Source organism: Aulonocara sp. 'chitande type north' Nkhata Bay, linkage group LG2 (genome assembly GCF_057382095.1).
Source record: "Aulonocara sp. 'chitande type north' Nkhata Bay isolate Kocher_YH1m ecotype deep benthic linkage group LG2, A_spYH_male_GT1.1, whole genome shotgun sequence".
Taxonomy (NCBI): Eukaryota; Metazoa; Chordata; class Actinopteri; order Cichliformes; family Cichlidae; genus Aulonocara; species Aulonocara sp. 'chitande type north' Nkhata Bay.
In genome coordinates this window covers 19,895,553-19,912,367 of record NC_141345.1, presented here as the reverse complement: position 1 = coordinate 19,912,367, position 16,815 = coordinate 19,895,553, and the positions used below count along the sequence as shown (strand labels likewise).

Below are 16,815 nucleotides of genomic sequence, written 5' to 3'. Positions count from 1 at the left end.
GTTATTTTATAAAACACAAATAATAAAAAAGCAGAAGAAGAACAGTGCTGCCACCTTTACAGCCTACCTACATAAAAAAAAAAATACAAATTATAGCATAAACAACCTCCAACCAGAAACCTGCATATGAACCAGTATGCATAATAACCAGTCTGCTCATATTAAATTTGTTTTAGAAGATTCAAGCTGCTTTGAAGACAGCTTCATGAGCTGATGATGACCTTCCACTTCCAGACAGACATATATAAGAAGTAGCTGACTTCCCAAGCCCTGATTTACTTTAACCCATGCACTCCAAAAACCAGTGTCCTCCTCTGCCATGCTGTTATGATTGGTGGAGATTCAGTAAGCTACCATCATGGCCCTCGTTGTTACTACAATGACTTATTTGAGATAATAAGTGCCTATTTAACATTTCCATTAGAAAAATGTGTATCTTAATTTTTAAGGGGGCACAGTGACCTTTTTGGACAGGCTTGGACGCCTGGGACCTGTATATAAGACCGACACCATCCATCGATATTATCTGTTGTTCTAGTAACACCTAAATCCGAACTTTTTCATGTGACTGTTTTAAGTTCCATGTACATTTTCATATTCTACCTTAGGCAGCATATGAAAAGTTGTTGAAGATGACAGCACAACCAAAGTTATTGCTCCATCCTAGCCTAATGTAGTGCAAACACAGATATTTTTCATGACTGTGTCAAGATCTGTCTTGAACTGTGTCACCCCTGTCCTATAAAAATTACACACAGACATGGCACAAACTGAATGCGACTGATTAAAAACTTTGTACAACAATACAATATTTAAAAATATTTTCTTTTTTTGACACTTTAGGAAAATCCAACAGATTTCAAGCTAAAGGAATTTACGTTATTTTACTGCTGTCAAATACTAACATGGGTCAAACCTGATTTCAATATTTAATATCAAATAATTTCAAAATGTAACTATCAGTTTGACAAATAAGTACTCCACTGCAACCGACTGCTAAGAGCACAGTCTTCGTTAATGACAGACTTTTTCTGTTTTCCTGTGAAGCCGTCGTCTGCAGTATGTCACCCCTCTTTTACCCACATCTGCAAATCTCCCACAAGTGGAGGAGGCGACCTGTATTACATTTACTGAGATCAGCAGCAGACTTTTGGAGTTTAAAAGTCAATAAATATGTGAAAACGACTTAGCTCTGTAACCTGTTTTACAGCATCATGAAGCAGATTTTCTAACTTCAGAATGATCCAGTGAATGATGATCAGGTTAGGGATGATCTTTTTACATCTCTCTGTATCAGCCCATCACAGCAGCTGCAGCATCAGTTAGAAAGCGAACAAATCGTGCACGTAACATTTTGTCAGAGACGCCCTTCATGGTAAGACTTTCTAACTGCAGGCAGACAGCAACCCTGGTGCATAACTGAGACTGAAACAAGTTGAATTAAGAAGCCGCAGATCTCACCTCTGTATTTTGTGATGTACAGTAAATGATCAGACCTATTTTTGACACTCATCAGGAAAACTCAGTCTGCTGTAAAATCGAATGCTCATATTTTTAATTTCTTTTTTATTTAGACAAAGACGGACACAGAAAGAGAAAGGCACATTGGAAGAAGTCTGCAATTATTTCTTTTCCTTTTTAATTTTTTTTTATTGGCATTAAATATTCACTGATTACATGAGTCATTTAACATTGTAAAAATGGCCTTGATTTCACTTGCAAAATCCTAAGATATCAGGTACTTTACAACTTTCAGTAGCAAGTAAAGAAAACATAAACTCTGTGTGTATGTGCACGCACTCACACCCACAATAGCTTTGAGCTCTCACATAGTGGTCTGAGTGAGGAGAAGGACTGAGATCCTATGGAGAGGACAAGATACTGAGAAAAAACCATTAGAGACATCAGACAGCCTCAACGTACCGATCTGAAGCACTTGGATGTAAGTAAAACACACACTTCCAGAACAATGACTTTCTTGCCTTTTAGAGCTATTTCCACAGTGACATCACTTTTTTTTACGGGCAGTTATTTTGCAGAGAAGAGTTTGGTTATTTTAGCCTTTTAAATAGTTATTGTTTGTCTCTTTTACTTAGTATGTTGTATTACTTTTTAAGTTGTTAGCTTTTATTTACTTACTCAGGGGCATTTTATTGGTTTTGATAAATAATTTAAATGTCTTCCAGTGTTAGTGTGTGGTGCGTATTTATTTGTTAACGGTGCAATTATTGTTGTTGCTGATTAAAAAAACAAGAGCTTGCACTATGATGTCACAGGTGTTGTCAGGAAACATACAAGCAGGAGGCGTTCCAATGTACATACAAGGTTTTTACAAAGATGTAACCACTTTATAATTACAGTAATTTTGATTAATAAATGACCGTTTTCTACTTTTTATGTCATATATATTTATTATATTTATTTATGTATTTATTTATGCATGTTTACATATGATCACTGTTTTATTCAATGATCCAGCTAATCATTTGTGCTATGTTTAATGTGAGCAGTCTAAAATACACTGGTTGAAAATAGATCATTTTTTTTCACCGGATAATTGTGAATTTTCACAGACGGACATGTAATTCAGTTTAAGCACTTTCACTGCTGATGTAATGCTTTAACCCAGTGTTCTTTTGGTCAATTTGCATGCACAAGAGCACAGCGCATATATGACACAGGAGCAAAGATGCTCCATGTTTGAACATTTACATACCTTGCACTTATCCGTGACATATCCAAAGACCAGTCTGTGAGCGCCACAACACACTCTCTCTTCCATCTGTGCCAGGCCCTTGCCAGACATCTTGTGGCCTGCAGGGCAGCAGGGTGTGGTCTGCCCTCCAGGCACCAGAGGGGTGCCCTTCTCGCCTCAAGGCTCTCAGCAAGCCCAGCTGCGCCACGGATGGTCCGTGCCCCCGGGTACCAAAAAAGTGTGTGGCCTTCCTTTGATTCCTTTTCGTTCACTTGCTGCTCAGCACGCAAAAGTTTTCTTGATAACCTCTTGCTGACAAACAGATTCAAGCTAGCATCTGTGCATGCTTCACTTCACTTCTGCTGCCTGTCACAGCCATGCGGTCATGACTCTGCAGCCATGTTGGATTGTAATATTTTGTAGGCTGATATTTACAAAAAAAAAACAATACAGGGACAAATCTTCCTCAGCTCGTGGTTTGAAATAAAGTTTCATCCCCATGCTGCTGGAATATTTTGCACCTATACTTATTTGCAGAAATGTGTGTGAATAACAGTATTCTGACCGCTCAACAATTTTCCTCACTCTTGGGTTCCTCTCCCACATCATGCTAAGTGCACCAGCTACAGTCTATAATCAACCTTGTAAGTAATTTCCTCAATGCATGCATGTTGGGAGAAATGTGAATGTTAAAAATGGAATGGCTATCTTCAGAGTCAAGCTTTTTTTCTCTCGCTCTTTTGTTTTTTATTCATTTTTGGCTCTTCTGTTTCACTGCCTGCATCTTCTCTTGTTGAAGAGAAATTTTAAAATTTTGAAAGAAATGGGAGAAAGGAATGAGATAGCCCCAATTAGAAAAACAAGGGCAGAAATGGTTTGCTTCTTTTTATGTTTTTATTATTTCAGCCATCCCACCCAGCCTTGTGAAAGAAACATACAACAGCATAATCTATGCTTTTGGCAAGTCTTAGCGGTAACCCAGCGGTTTCAAATGTTACCAGACTGTTACATTTCTGTTACAGCTGTAACTGTTAGGCAGCCTTCTGATTGTGGAAGGTGTGTTATGATCATTTATTTCTATCAAACAGACAGTAACTTAGATGTCTGGATAAGAGTGTGTAAAATTTCCAGTTCTCTCACTCCTCAGCTTTGGAATATAGAGCTTTCTATTGTGATCATAGAATCACAATCTTGTCCTAAACTGAAAATGTTGCAGTGTATCATTCTCTGGTGTTAGCATCACAACACTGCAGAATGATATAATGAGAGCTCATCAAGCCTATTAGTGTCATGGTGCCTAGGACACAGAGATGTCTTTTCCTTCATCTTTTAGTTCTGTGCTCCTATAAGTCTTTAGGTTCATTCTAGGTTAAGATGAATTTTGTGTTTGAGCTCCGTAGTCTTCTGTTTGTGTTCAATATTCCTAGTGCCTCTGAGTTTCATTATCTATTTCTCTGGTTCATGGGTTCTTGTGTGATTATGTTATTTAACTTTTTTTTGTGTTGTCTTTCTGTCTCCCCAATCAGTCATGTCTCCATGTTTGTTTGTCTCCTGTCCCTGTGTCAACTTCACATCAAGTTCAAGTGTTAGTCCTGGTCTCAGTGTTTGTTCCTTCCTGTTTTATTTTGATAGTCCCTTATCTCATGTTGTGTCTATTTTTGCTTCCCCCGTCTCGTTAGTCTGATTTTGTTAAGCTGTGTTTCCTGGTTTTCCCAATCGCTTCCTTTGTCCTTTGTCGTTTGGTCCGTCGAGGTTGTGTCCTCCCTTGTGTTGAGTTGTAAGTCTGAGTTTCCCAGTCTTGTTTTCACATGTTATTTTGTAAATTGTTTAGTTTATTAAACCTGCCTTTTAGTTTATTCCTTTGTGTTTCTGAGTCCTGCTTTTGGGTCCAATCTGCCAGCCACACAGCCAACGTGAAAATTAGTTGCTGTTGCAAAAAAAGTAGTGCCTGAAGCTGCAGCTCCAGTTAATGCACTGGTAATATGCTCACCAACATATGGGCAGCCAGATGTTGCCTTTATGTCAATTTTCCCCTTTTCAGTAAGGAAAAAGAAAATCAGATATATACTGTCGCCTACACTAAGCATCCTTAATCCAGTGAAATTAAAAAAAAAAACAATTAATTGTATGTAAATCAATTTTCATTACTTTGATGTTGTGCAGAAGATATTGTGATCTGTAGTGAGAGCAGAGGAGGGCCCGGAGATGTGGAGGTATGCTCTGGAGAGAGGAGTAATGAATGAAAGCTAGTAAAAGCAACACAGAACACATATGTACAGGTGGAACAGTGAAGCTGTAAGAAGCAGAGGTAGTGAAGGTAGATAAATTCAATTACCTGAAGTTAACCATCAAAAACAATGGCCATTTCGCAAGAAAGGTGAAGTTGAGAATGCAGGGAAGCTGAAGTGGGTGGAGATGAGTGAAAAGGAAGCTCTGCAAAATGGTAGTGAGACCTGCTGTGATGTATGGTTTGGAGACAAAAAGACAGGAGGCTGAGCTGAAGATGGCAGAGATGAAGATGTTAGGATTTACACCGGGAGTGACCAGGATGGACAGGATTAGAAATGAGTGCATCAGTTGGACAGCTCAGGCTGAGTGGTTTGGAGACAAAGTTAGAGAGGCTTAGTGTGAGTCAATTTGGACATGTGCAGAGGAGGGATAGTGGATATATTAGACAAAGACTGTTGAATATGGAGCTGCCAAGCAGGAGGAAAAGAGAAGGCCCACATAGAAGATTCATGGATTTAGTGAAGGAGGACATGCAGGGGGTTGGTGCAGCAGAGGAGGATGCAAGGAATACGGTGAGTTGGAGGCAGATGATCCGCTGTGACAGTATTATGATCTCTATAAGAATAGTTTTACAGGCTTTGACATTAGCAAAACACTTCTTTTTAAATTGTATTTTATCTCCTTTTTTGCCCAACTACCAGAATTCCCAGTTTGCTCTCATCAGTCAACTTGCCTGGCAACAAAATTCCTAATAACAATATTATTTTTACATTTATATTTATTAACCACCAAAGGAGTCATATAGAAGTCACTGCAGTTCTAAGTTAAGTCTATTCTAAGTTCTTAGATGTTTACTATTATTAAAAGCTAAAAAAAAAGTTTAAAAAAAATGTTTATATAATTTAAACGCCTGGAAATAAAATGCAGTACAGTAAGTTATTGATGTTCAACCACCTAAATCGAGTATTCAGGAGAGCATCTGGAAAATCAGAGGAGTGTTTCCTCCAGCACGCAGCCTCAGCAGCTGTTGCTAAGAGACTGAGAAGTTGTGGGCATAAGTTTCTTTTGGGCACTGTCTTATCAGGTCCTCTCTGTTCTTTTAGCCTCATGTTTCCTTTCTGATAATTCCAAACACAAACATTACTACCACACAAAGACACACATTACATCCATGATAGATAATGGCAACAGTTAAACAAAAGCAAACCACCGCTGCAAAAAGCAATGCATGCATGATGAATATTCATTTAAACTTCTGTTTACAGTGTCCCCTGGATATGTGAATGGTTTGCTCTGGGTGGTGCAAATTGAGGTCACAGTTAGAAATGGATCTTTCTATTTAGTAAAGTATTACCCACAAATTTGAAATATGTAACAAATATGTTTGTTTGTTGTAAAACAAACAAACAATTTAAGGAAAGCCGACAGTGTACTTGAAACAAAAAGATACTTACTTAACCTCTTAATCAGGGGGCAAAAGGCAGGAGATCAGTTAGGCTTGGTAAATGTGTGTGTGAATGGGTGGATGACTGATTGTGTAAAGCTCTTTGGGGTCCTTAGGGACTAGTAAAGGGCTATACAAATACAGGCCATTTACCAGTTAGGCTTGGGGCGTAAGAGGTTAATTAATTATTATAAACCTACTTATTTTCTGAATTATAACATATCAAAGACATGGATATGGTAATCTCAAAATAATTTATATAGCACATTTCATTATACAGAAGCTTAATGTGCTTAACAGAGAAGATAAAAACATAACATAAACACATTAAAAAAAAAGCATTAGCCGGTGTGAATAAAAAGGTTCTAAGTTTGTTTAAGTGTTCTGTGATGTAGTTAGTCTCAGGTTAGCAGCATACTTAGATCCGATCCTAAGAACATTTAAAAGAGTCCTGACTGGGTTAAAAAGGGTGATCCAGAGTCAGAAATGTACTCGAAGGCCAAAGGCCAAACCATTAAGAGCTTTAACTGTACTAGAAGGATTTTAGATGTAACTGTAATGCACTGCACTCCAGTGAATAACATTGGATGTTTTCTGTAGTAGACTTTCCTTAACATGGAGAACACTACCTGGCAGGAGGTGTCCAGAAGCTTTGCAACTACTAGTGTAAGCGTGTTTTACTTTGTGGGCCACTCCAATCTGAGAGAACTCTTTTCTTTGACTGTGGATGGTGAAGACATGAAAGAAAATTTTTTTTCCCTCCCACCACATATATATTTTGTCAGAATGAATCTGACAAAATAAGCCAAGAAAAAAAGACTGTGGGCCATGGTGTTGGACAAAAGTAGGGCAGTATGCGCCACTGGAAGTATTCTTATGTGTTCTTAGTCTGTCCCACTCTGAAGTATTTGCGTTCAAGTTGAAGTAGAATAGAGAGGCACATCTATCAGAAAACACTCGGTGAGATCCATAGCCCAAGGCAGTTCGGTCTGAAACTTGTAAGAACACAAACCGCAGTCAAACTCCTGCTGGTCCTCTAGTCATCTCGTTGATGGGGCTGTGCAGTTAGTACAGTTACATGAAATGTAGTTATTCCCTCACTTCATTAGAATAAAAAAATACTTTACATTCAAGCTGATAGTGGTTTGCAACAATCCTTTCCTTGCACTGTAAATTTGTCTGACTTTAAGATAAAATTATTTCTGCAAAGTGTGAGCGTTAAAAAAAAGTATTGACTTTATTTATAAAAACTGCTATTCAGGGTCGATGTGTTAGTAAAAAGAAGTAGAATTTATCCTATTGTTCCTGTTGTGTACGTTGGAAATTGCACTACTTATATCAGAATGCCACCATCAGCTCTGTACTTGGGAAATAATATTTAGGAATAAAGGCAAAAAATAAAAACCAAAAACAGAAGAAGATTAATTTTTTTGCAAAATTTTTATGAGGCAAAAATCAGACAAAATAGAAGCAAGTATGAGAAGACCGAGTAAAATTTTAACACAAATTTTAAGGAGGAAATGGAGTCGGGAATAAGAGAAAGATCACAGTCCTGTCAATATGAAAAAAAAAGCAAATTATAAGTTTTTCTCGAAATTCAGACACATACCAGTGACAGTGAAGAAAGAGGAAATAAGATTTTGGGGAGGTTCTTCAGAGGCTCTCCAATTTCACACTATCAAATTAAAGTGTCCATGTATCTGAGGATGGATGAGTGATACTCCTGCAAGGTGCTAGGTGGTCTGCAATTCCCATGAATAATTTGAGTGTGTCACTGTGGGCGGTCCCCATAAAGGAGATTGTGCAGGCAGGGGGCCGGGTAATGATAGATATACCTGGTTTCCCTTTCATCCCCTTCTTCACCTTATCATGAGTTAAAAGACAATATGGATCCTAAAGGTAGCTGAAAGAAAAAACAAGTAATTGGCTTCATTTTTTAAAAACATTAATCTTTAAATAGATAAAACTGTAATTTTTTTCTCCCTCTTTAATATTATCCTTCATCTGTGTTAATTTGGTATGCAAATCGAGGCATTTGAGGACAAGAGTTCAGGAGTTCCTCAAACACTCATTTTAGATGTTTGATATTTACATAAAAAAATCCAGATCTGTAGGTCTCATTGGTGGAAAAAGAAAATTAGCCTGAGACATCGTCAGCACCAGAGAACTCCCACACAGCTTCACACTATCACTTGCTGCCAAGGTGGCAGCTATGGTGACAGGGGCTAAGAGGGGAGCCTGTCATTTGAAGAGAGGTATGAGAGAGACGACACAGGGAGCAGGGACTCAATAAAACTGAGAGAGGGAGCCAAGAGGGGGGAAAAAAATAAAATGATATAGGGCTGTGAGAGGCATAGTGGTGGTTTGGGATAGAATAAATGGATTAGTAAAAGAAGTGGTCAGTTTTTTTTCTTTTTTCATGTCCTTTTAGAGTTCTGTTTAAATAGAGCTTTTATGTGGATAAAAGTAAAGACATCCAATGGGAATTTCCAGGGGCTTTTTTGATATGTTAGGAAAAGCAACAAATGATCCTTCTATCAATACAAAAAGCTTCATATTCCTACGAAGTATTTCCCCCCTTTAAGCAGAGACAACTTCTTGGAAGCGTTTTGCATAATTGTCCACCCATCGTTAACACTGGCTTGCTGAAGTTTCTGATCACTGTTCCATATAAAATTCCTTTTCGTATGGAAGAGCGGTCAAAAACGCTGGAAGAGTCGCAAGGTATTTGAAGGCAGGCTTTTTTTGTACCGTTTTGTTTTTTCACACATATTGTCCATTTTAAGTACCACCCCACAACATTTCAGTAGGATTTACACAGCTCTCCATTTCTGCTATTTGAGACTTTCCATGGCAATTTTTCAGCTTTCTGCTCATCAAGCCTCATTCACACACTGAAATGTTTCTGTACCCAATCGCTTCACACTAAAATCTGGGATTCATCAATGTTTTCTTACCTGAATTTTTTTTGTAATCCATGAATCAATTGAGAACGGCCTCAGGCCATGTGTATGAACAAATGATGAAGGCCTGACGGCCTCTGAAAACTCAAACACACATTTTTAAACCGAATACTGCTTCTGCAGTCACTACAACTGCTAATTATTGTTATTTCTTTTTTGGTCCTTATTTAGTTTTCCAAAAGGCCATAAGGCAAGAACTAATTAGACTTAAATGCATGAGAATAAGATAATAAATTACTTGTAAACAACACAAAACGCAACAAATGTTTTTAATTAAATCCTGCTGGATGTCATCAGTTGCAGTCTGGTTTCCTCAGAAGAACCTGGATATTTGTCAGTTACCCCTTTTCAGTTTTTTAATGAAAAAGTTGGAACATGTGTGATGTGTCAGCCTAAGTCTTTCCATTTAGTATTTTTTTATATGCAATTATGATGTTTTCAAATACTTTAAATAATGACCAAAAGGCTTTAATAATACAAATTATTATTACTACTACTAGTAGTAGTATTTTTTTTTAAAAACTTGTGTGTTTAAATTTCCCAAGACAGCCAGGCTTTCATTTCACCACCCCTGTGGTCATAGGTGTGCATGTTTCATGAATCCAAAGGTAATTTTGCATATACACGTTTTCTTTTTTGTTTTTGCACAGAGTAAGAACATTTCTAAACAGATATTAGTAAATGAGGCCTATTGTCCTTTCAAAAATGTCCACTTTAAGTTCAGCTTCATCTTATGGCCACGTGGACTTGCATTGTCTTCAAGCTTTCTTTGATATAATGATGAATTCATAGCTGTTAGGACTGCAGCAACATCGAATCATAGAATTTCTACCACAATTCATAAGTCGTATGAAGTTTTTCTGAAAAGCTGTTTTTTTGTCTGTGCCAACAACTGTTATCATTGCCAAATAATGTTATCTTTGATTCATCCGTCCAGAGCAAATTATTTGAAAAGGCCTTGTATTTGCGTGTTTGTTCACTGGCAAACTCTAGTCTTCCTCTAATGTTACTTTTTGCACAACAGTGGCACACCTCCCACGCAAGTCAAATTTGTGCAATCTTTTTGTGATTGTAGCCCCATGCTTTTTGACACGAACATTTGCGAGAGCTGGCAGATCTCGTGATGAAATTTGGGGGTTTTGGACACTTCTTCAACAAACAGTCTGCTCTGGTTAGGAACTAAAAGAGGTTGGACGCGGAGAGAAGAATCACCACAGCAAAACCAGGTTTATCCTATCACTGCAATTAGTTCCTTGGATCTGAGTATTATTGGAGGCTCTCTATTTTACAATACAAAGTACCTTGAGACGACTGCTGATGTGATTTGGTGCTATATAAATAAAACTGAATTGAATTGAATTCAATCCGAGTCCTGCTTAAGTGGCTGTGGGGACTGGCTCAAACTGTTTCATTTAACTTCACCTTCCAACTTTTCAGAAGCACAGAAAGAAGAATTGAGCTGCACATCAAGAAAGTAAAAAAGTATTAATTCATGTGAATTAATTTTGTGTAGATGTTTTAGCCCTTCTTTATTTTGTGTGTTTTCTATGTGAAAAAAAAAATCCATGGACAAGATAGAGTTTTTATAGAAAAAACATTATAAAATAAAAATCCCTAGAGCACAGGCCCAGAAAGGGATCGAGTTAGGCAGAGCAGACGGGCAGGTGTGTAATACAGTGGTGGAAAGCCTGAATAGGCACTGTTTCAAAAAGGATCAAATGCTGCTTCTTGTAAAAGTCAAAAATTTCCATGGGGTGTACTTATTTTGTTCACATGGATGTAGCTCACCATTCAAAAGTCTCACTAAATGTGTTCTGCTTTTTTTTCCTCTGCACTGCTCTGTGTCTCCCCAAAGGCTGAGAGTTGATGTGACTGACAGACAGCCACGGACAGCTTGGTTAGACACACTACACTCATGGGAGGCCACCAAGACTGAAACTGAGCAGAAAGCAATGGAGGAATACAGTGAGGGAGGGGGGAAGCTGACGAAAGGACTTTTAGCGGTCGAAGGAGTGCAAGAGAAATAAAACAAGATAAAAAATCAGAAACAAAAAAAAAACACTTGACATGAAGGAAAAATAACCAAATAAACCATAAAGATTGCGTAAGTTTGAATAGCTGTGAATTTGTCAACTTCTTTATGTTCCTGCCCACTAGGCTTATACGTGTGCACATCTTATCAAGGTCATCTTCTGATCTTTTCTCCGTGATGAACATTGATTCAAAAGTCAGGCAAGGATTCAGGCATTTGTTCAATGTGCAGGGGTAAAAACACATTGTGGAGTTCACAGAACTGCTTAATACTTTATTTGCCCTTTTACCTGACAAAGTGGCAAAGATTTAATATAATGTTGGTCTGGAAACTATTAAATACCCATAGTTGGCTCTCAAAGGTAAGAATCAGTCTTTTAAAACATATAAGACTGAGGATCAAAAGAATAAACTTTTATTCAACTTGCTTCCAGTAGGCTCTGCTACATTAAATGTAATCTTGTTTCCATGCATTTGTTTGTCAAAAATGATATTTTTTGTTGTTTACAGAGCACATAAGTGAGGCAGCAAAAATTCAAAGAAGAATGAAGGTTTGTAGCACTTCCCCTACTTCCGAAGTGTATGGAGAAGAGCAAGAGTCTAAGGAGGTCAAGCAACACTTGAAGAATAAAGAACAGCTTTATTACTTGACCAACACATTTTGGTCTGTGGCCTTCATCAAGGTCACGATGACTGTGATGACAACAGGCAAAAAAAAATTATATTAAAAGTCAGATTAAAAGTCGTTGTGCAGAAAATAAGTGTATCTACAAATAGGCAACACAACGCATCAGCCTTTCACCTACACAAGGTGTGAAGTACTAGTATTAGCAGCTACTTATTAGCAGGTACCAAGTAACTAAGGACTAGGAAATACACTCGTTTCCTTATTTCCAAAGTATTATTTATGCAAAGGATTTTCTGTTTTTCATGGGTTAAGATGAGCAAGAGTAAGTATACCACATGATTGATGATTGACTCCAGTGATTTTGATTTATGTTGCCAACATTTCATATTATCATCAGTTATGTAGGGACAGAATCATAAACTAGAAGATGCTAATGAAATTTTCTGATATAGAGTATAATATCTTTTGCTGAGAGGGAAAGACCATCAAAAAAAGATTTTGCTTCAGTTTTGTTGGGTGAAATCCTAGAATTTTATTAGTCTCTTATTTTGTCCTAATTAGCAGATGCTAAGGAACCAAAACCAATGCTTCCAATCTAGAGTGGACCTACAGTGTTGCACAGGCATGTCAACTAGGAAAACCATTCAGCATCCAGAGCCTAAAACTCAGGGTAAATGATATTCACCCCAGGGGCTCTGCCACTAGGCCCTCTTCCCTGATAAATGGCAAATAATCCCTGATATTCAGAATCTTTTACTTTGCAGAGGAACTGACGAGATCCTCAAAACTCCATCACTACATACAGCACTCATCTCTTCCTGCCTTCAGAAACAAGTTAAGTAAGCTCAATAGGACTCGATAACTATTGAGGCAGTTTGATAGCTCCCTTTATACTAATGCTTTTGGGTGTAATCCCAAGTGCATACATAATGTGGACACTTACTGGTGGGATCCTCCTAAATACAGAGAACACGAAAACTATCAATTATTTACCCCAACACAGATTCAAGTTCAATTATAAAATGTCTGCAACAAGAACAACATGTATCCAGGTGTATGATTTGAACTACCCAAAGTACCTATCATCTGTAAAACATGACTGACCACATCACACACCTGACAGGTTTTTAAATTCATTTCGAGCCAAAGAGACCGTGACATGTTTATTCAACCATTATTGTTCATAATGATTCTTAATAAAGAAGAATAATGAAAATGAAGACTTGGATTATGCTCCACATGGACTATGACAATTTGATGCAGACATTTTCCTAATGTTTTGCTGTTGTCAACCATCCCTGTTAAGAAGCACTATATTCAGAAACTACAATAATGACAATGAAAAATAAGATCATTCCATAACAAATTGTGACTTTCTTTTGAAACATTATCAATACGGGATTAGCAACTGATGAAAAAGATGATTGATTTTAGTTAACAACAACTTCATGACATATAGAAGAATCTATTTAAGTGGTGTAACAATGGTAAACAACTAAAATTATAGACATAAAAAAAACACAAAGATTTTTCTTAATGTTTACATCACTTACCCATGACTCTCTACCATGTCTGCCACAAGGATGTTCACCATCTTTCTTCTTGTAGTATCAGAGAGGCAGTTTGTTTTCTCATATTTCTTAAATACTTGATCACCATCTGGATTTGAATACAAGGCTGCTCTGACGATCTGAAATAACAATTGGAAGAAATTCATAGAAAGCACCTACCAGGAAGGTATAAAAATGATCAGCATCAACTGCTATAGCCTTTGCATTAATCACTACATCTCATTTAATCATGAGAGGGACCATTGTTTTGTTTTTATAATTTTCAAATTTAAAGATATTGAGTATTGATACAAATGAACAGGTAATTGGCAATCTTAAGTTACAACATATCATATCCTGAAGATCAGTGCTTTAAGTGGCCCAAAAGAGGTGCCGGTACTCTATTTTTTTTCCGCCTCCCCTGAGGTAACAACAACTATATTGAATGGGTTTTATATACAACAGTCAACAGACAACCTTATACAAAATAATAAATCATTTTATTAGTTTGTGGATTTGCTTGAGCTAGAAAGAGCTACTGAACATAAATAAAATGTGCAAAAAGATATTGAATTTTTTTTTTTTAAACAAAATGTACATAAAATAAATTATAAACTAATTTGTATTTTGCTCTCTCTTGAGTCCCTGCTGCTATCAGCAGCAGCACTTGTAAAGTGTACCTGCAGAGCTTGGTAGTTCTCCCATACTGCTTTCACTGTTCTCTCACTTGAAGCAACCCAACGCACTGATAAAACACAGCCTATCACAAGGAGACGTTGTCCAACATTGTGAGCACTCTCAGTTAACTCCCTTTGGTTTTTTTGGTGATGCATGGTAGAGGGAGTAAAGCTGATCTAAGAATATTTTAAAGTGGTTGATTCCTCCTACCTCCTTCAAAACATCACAAACTGCCAGTTCCAGTCTGTGATTGGAACAATGCCAGACAAACAGGTAAGGGAATTTAGAACAAAGCTGTGCAGCAACTCCTGCTTTCCTCCCAAGCATCACCGAGGCTCCATCACAAGCAAATGCCAACAAATGTTCCTGTAGGTAGTGAGGGTCAAAGCCATTATTATGAAGACATCCTAACAGTGCTTCAGTGATGTCCTTTGCTGTGGTCCCCTGCAGCTCAATCAGTTCAAAAAATATTGTCTGGATTTTCACTGGAAATAGCTGACCGCAGGCACACGACAAGCACAGACTTTCCACTTATTGTAGTGGATTCATCAATGAGCACACACAATTTTCTTTCATTCATCACTATGTCATTGACTACCTTCTTTTTCATTTCAGCTGCAATGTGATCCAGTATATTTGCACATGAGTTATTAGAGTGCAAAACTCTGCCCATCTTGACACCATTTAAGACTTGCAACTGGACATCTATTGGCATGTCTGTAAAGGGACGCCCATGCTTGCCAATCTTATAAGCTGTTCTAAACACATTGCAAGTTGAAGCGTAGTCAGCCTTTCTCATATCTTCAATGTGTTTTTGCATTGTATTTTGTGTTGCCTTCTCTTTTATTTCAACTGCTTTCTTGTGATACATTGAGTCTCTGTGCTCTTTTATTTTCTTTCGTAGTGAGTTTTGTTGTGCAGCCTTGTCCCTTCCAAAAGACGAGATTAAGCACCCACTCCACTCCTGCGACACTCTCTGCCCTTGCTGCATATCCACGCGAGCACAAACTTGAGTACACACACTACAACCCAACTTTTGATTTCTGCTGATCAGCCACTTGTAATTTGTGGAGAAATACGGGACTTGTGCTTGGGACCAACATTCTGGCCACTCATGCTCGCTAACGCGGCTGTTGTCATCGGTAGAAATGGTGTCATTCTCGTCCTCGTCGTCGCAAAAAGTGCCGTCGTCCGCGGCTGCGGCACTAGTGCAGCTTTCATTAGCTTGCGTCTGACCTGCAGCGATATCATTCTGGCTTGGTGGGGTGTCAGCCAGCGAGTCCTCTGATTCTGACCTTGTTCTTTTACTACTCAGAGTCTGATGCCAGGAGAGCATATTAAGTGTTCATTGTTTTTGTATTTTAACCGAGCAGCTGTTTGCGCGTTTTACACACACTCTCCGGACTACGTTGAGTTGTTGACATGACAACGGCAAAAGCGACGCATGCGCTTTTCACTTGTAAAACACATTGGTGTATGGGTAATGTAGTCTCTGCTCTCGGTGGGACGAATTAGGAAGCGTGCTTGTGAAGGGCGCTCTGAAAAGCGGCAGCGCAGCCAAACAATTATAACAGATGTGCAAATGAGAGTACCGGTACGCTAAAAGCACATCCTGGGCGCATGGAGAGGTGGCGGTACTCTCAAGAGCTATATTTAGAAGTGGCGGTACTGAGTACCGGCGCGTACCGGCCCACTTAAAGCACTGCTGAAGATTACTTACATTTCTTGCAGTGTTGCTGTCAGGAGGTCCTTCAATTAACTGTCTTTTCCGAGCTTTGGTAGATTCAATTATTATTGTTGTGTCTGAACCTGATGATGATCCTCCTGATGCAGGTGATGGTGACAACTCTAATGAAGATGCGGCCTCTGAAGAAGACCCTGCAACACTGTTGTCTAACAATACAGACAGCCTCATAGATTTAAACATGATTACACCAACTATAAATTAGTAAATTTAACAACACGTTTTTAAATGAAACATACGGCTTAAACTTCTTACCACTGCATTCTTCAGTGAAGACACTGAAAGACACCTGAGATGACTTCAAAAGTTCATCAAATATGTCAGAATCCACTTCCACTACTGCAGAATCCATCAGGACCAAATTGGTAGAACCTGGCAAACTGAATTTCACCAGCACTAAAAAAGAAACAATCAATAAAGTTCTATATGAATTTATAATTCATAAATCCGTAAATCACAGTTTTACTTTGATAATATTTATAAATTCTTTATTCATTCGATTACTAAAATAATTATTCATTTAAATTAGCAATTAATGTAGTGAAGTAAACTTACAGTATTTGCCCTTGGACTGCAGTGAAGGCTTTGGGTAAAGTACAAGTAAATCAAAACAATACTTACATGAATAGTATATGAATAAATTTACTTAGTTACTTTTAATCACTACACTCAAATGACCTCCCTGCAAAAATTCGGAGTAATTGTAGGCATCGTCTGTCTTTGGTACCCTGACCCATTTGCTCACTCCCTTAAACTCGACAGGAATCAGCATATCGCCACCTTCCAAGAGTAGAAAGCTATATATAATAAGGTCAAGCATAGAACATCATTTCTTCGCAAAATATCTTGCATG

The 16,815-nt window shown here is 38.0% G+C and overlaps 1 pseudogene; it reads right to left on the bottom strand.

The window, feature by feature from the left end:
* Positions 1-14,148: 14,148 nt before the first annotated feature.
* On the bottom strand, positions 14,149-15,554 carry LOC147337675 (E3 SUMO-protein ligase KIAA1586-like; annotated as a pseudogene).
* Positions 15,555-16,815: the final 1,261 nt, after the last annotated feature.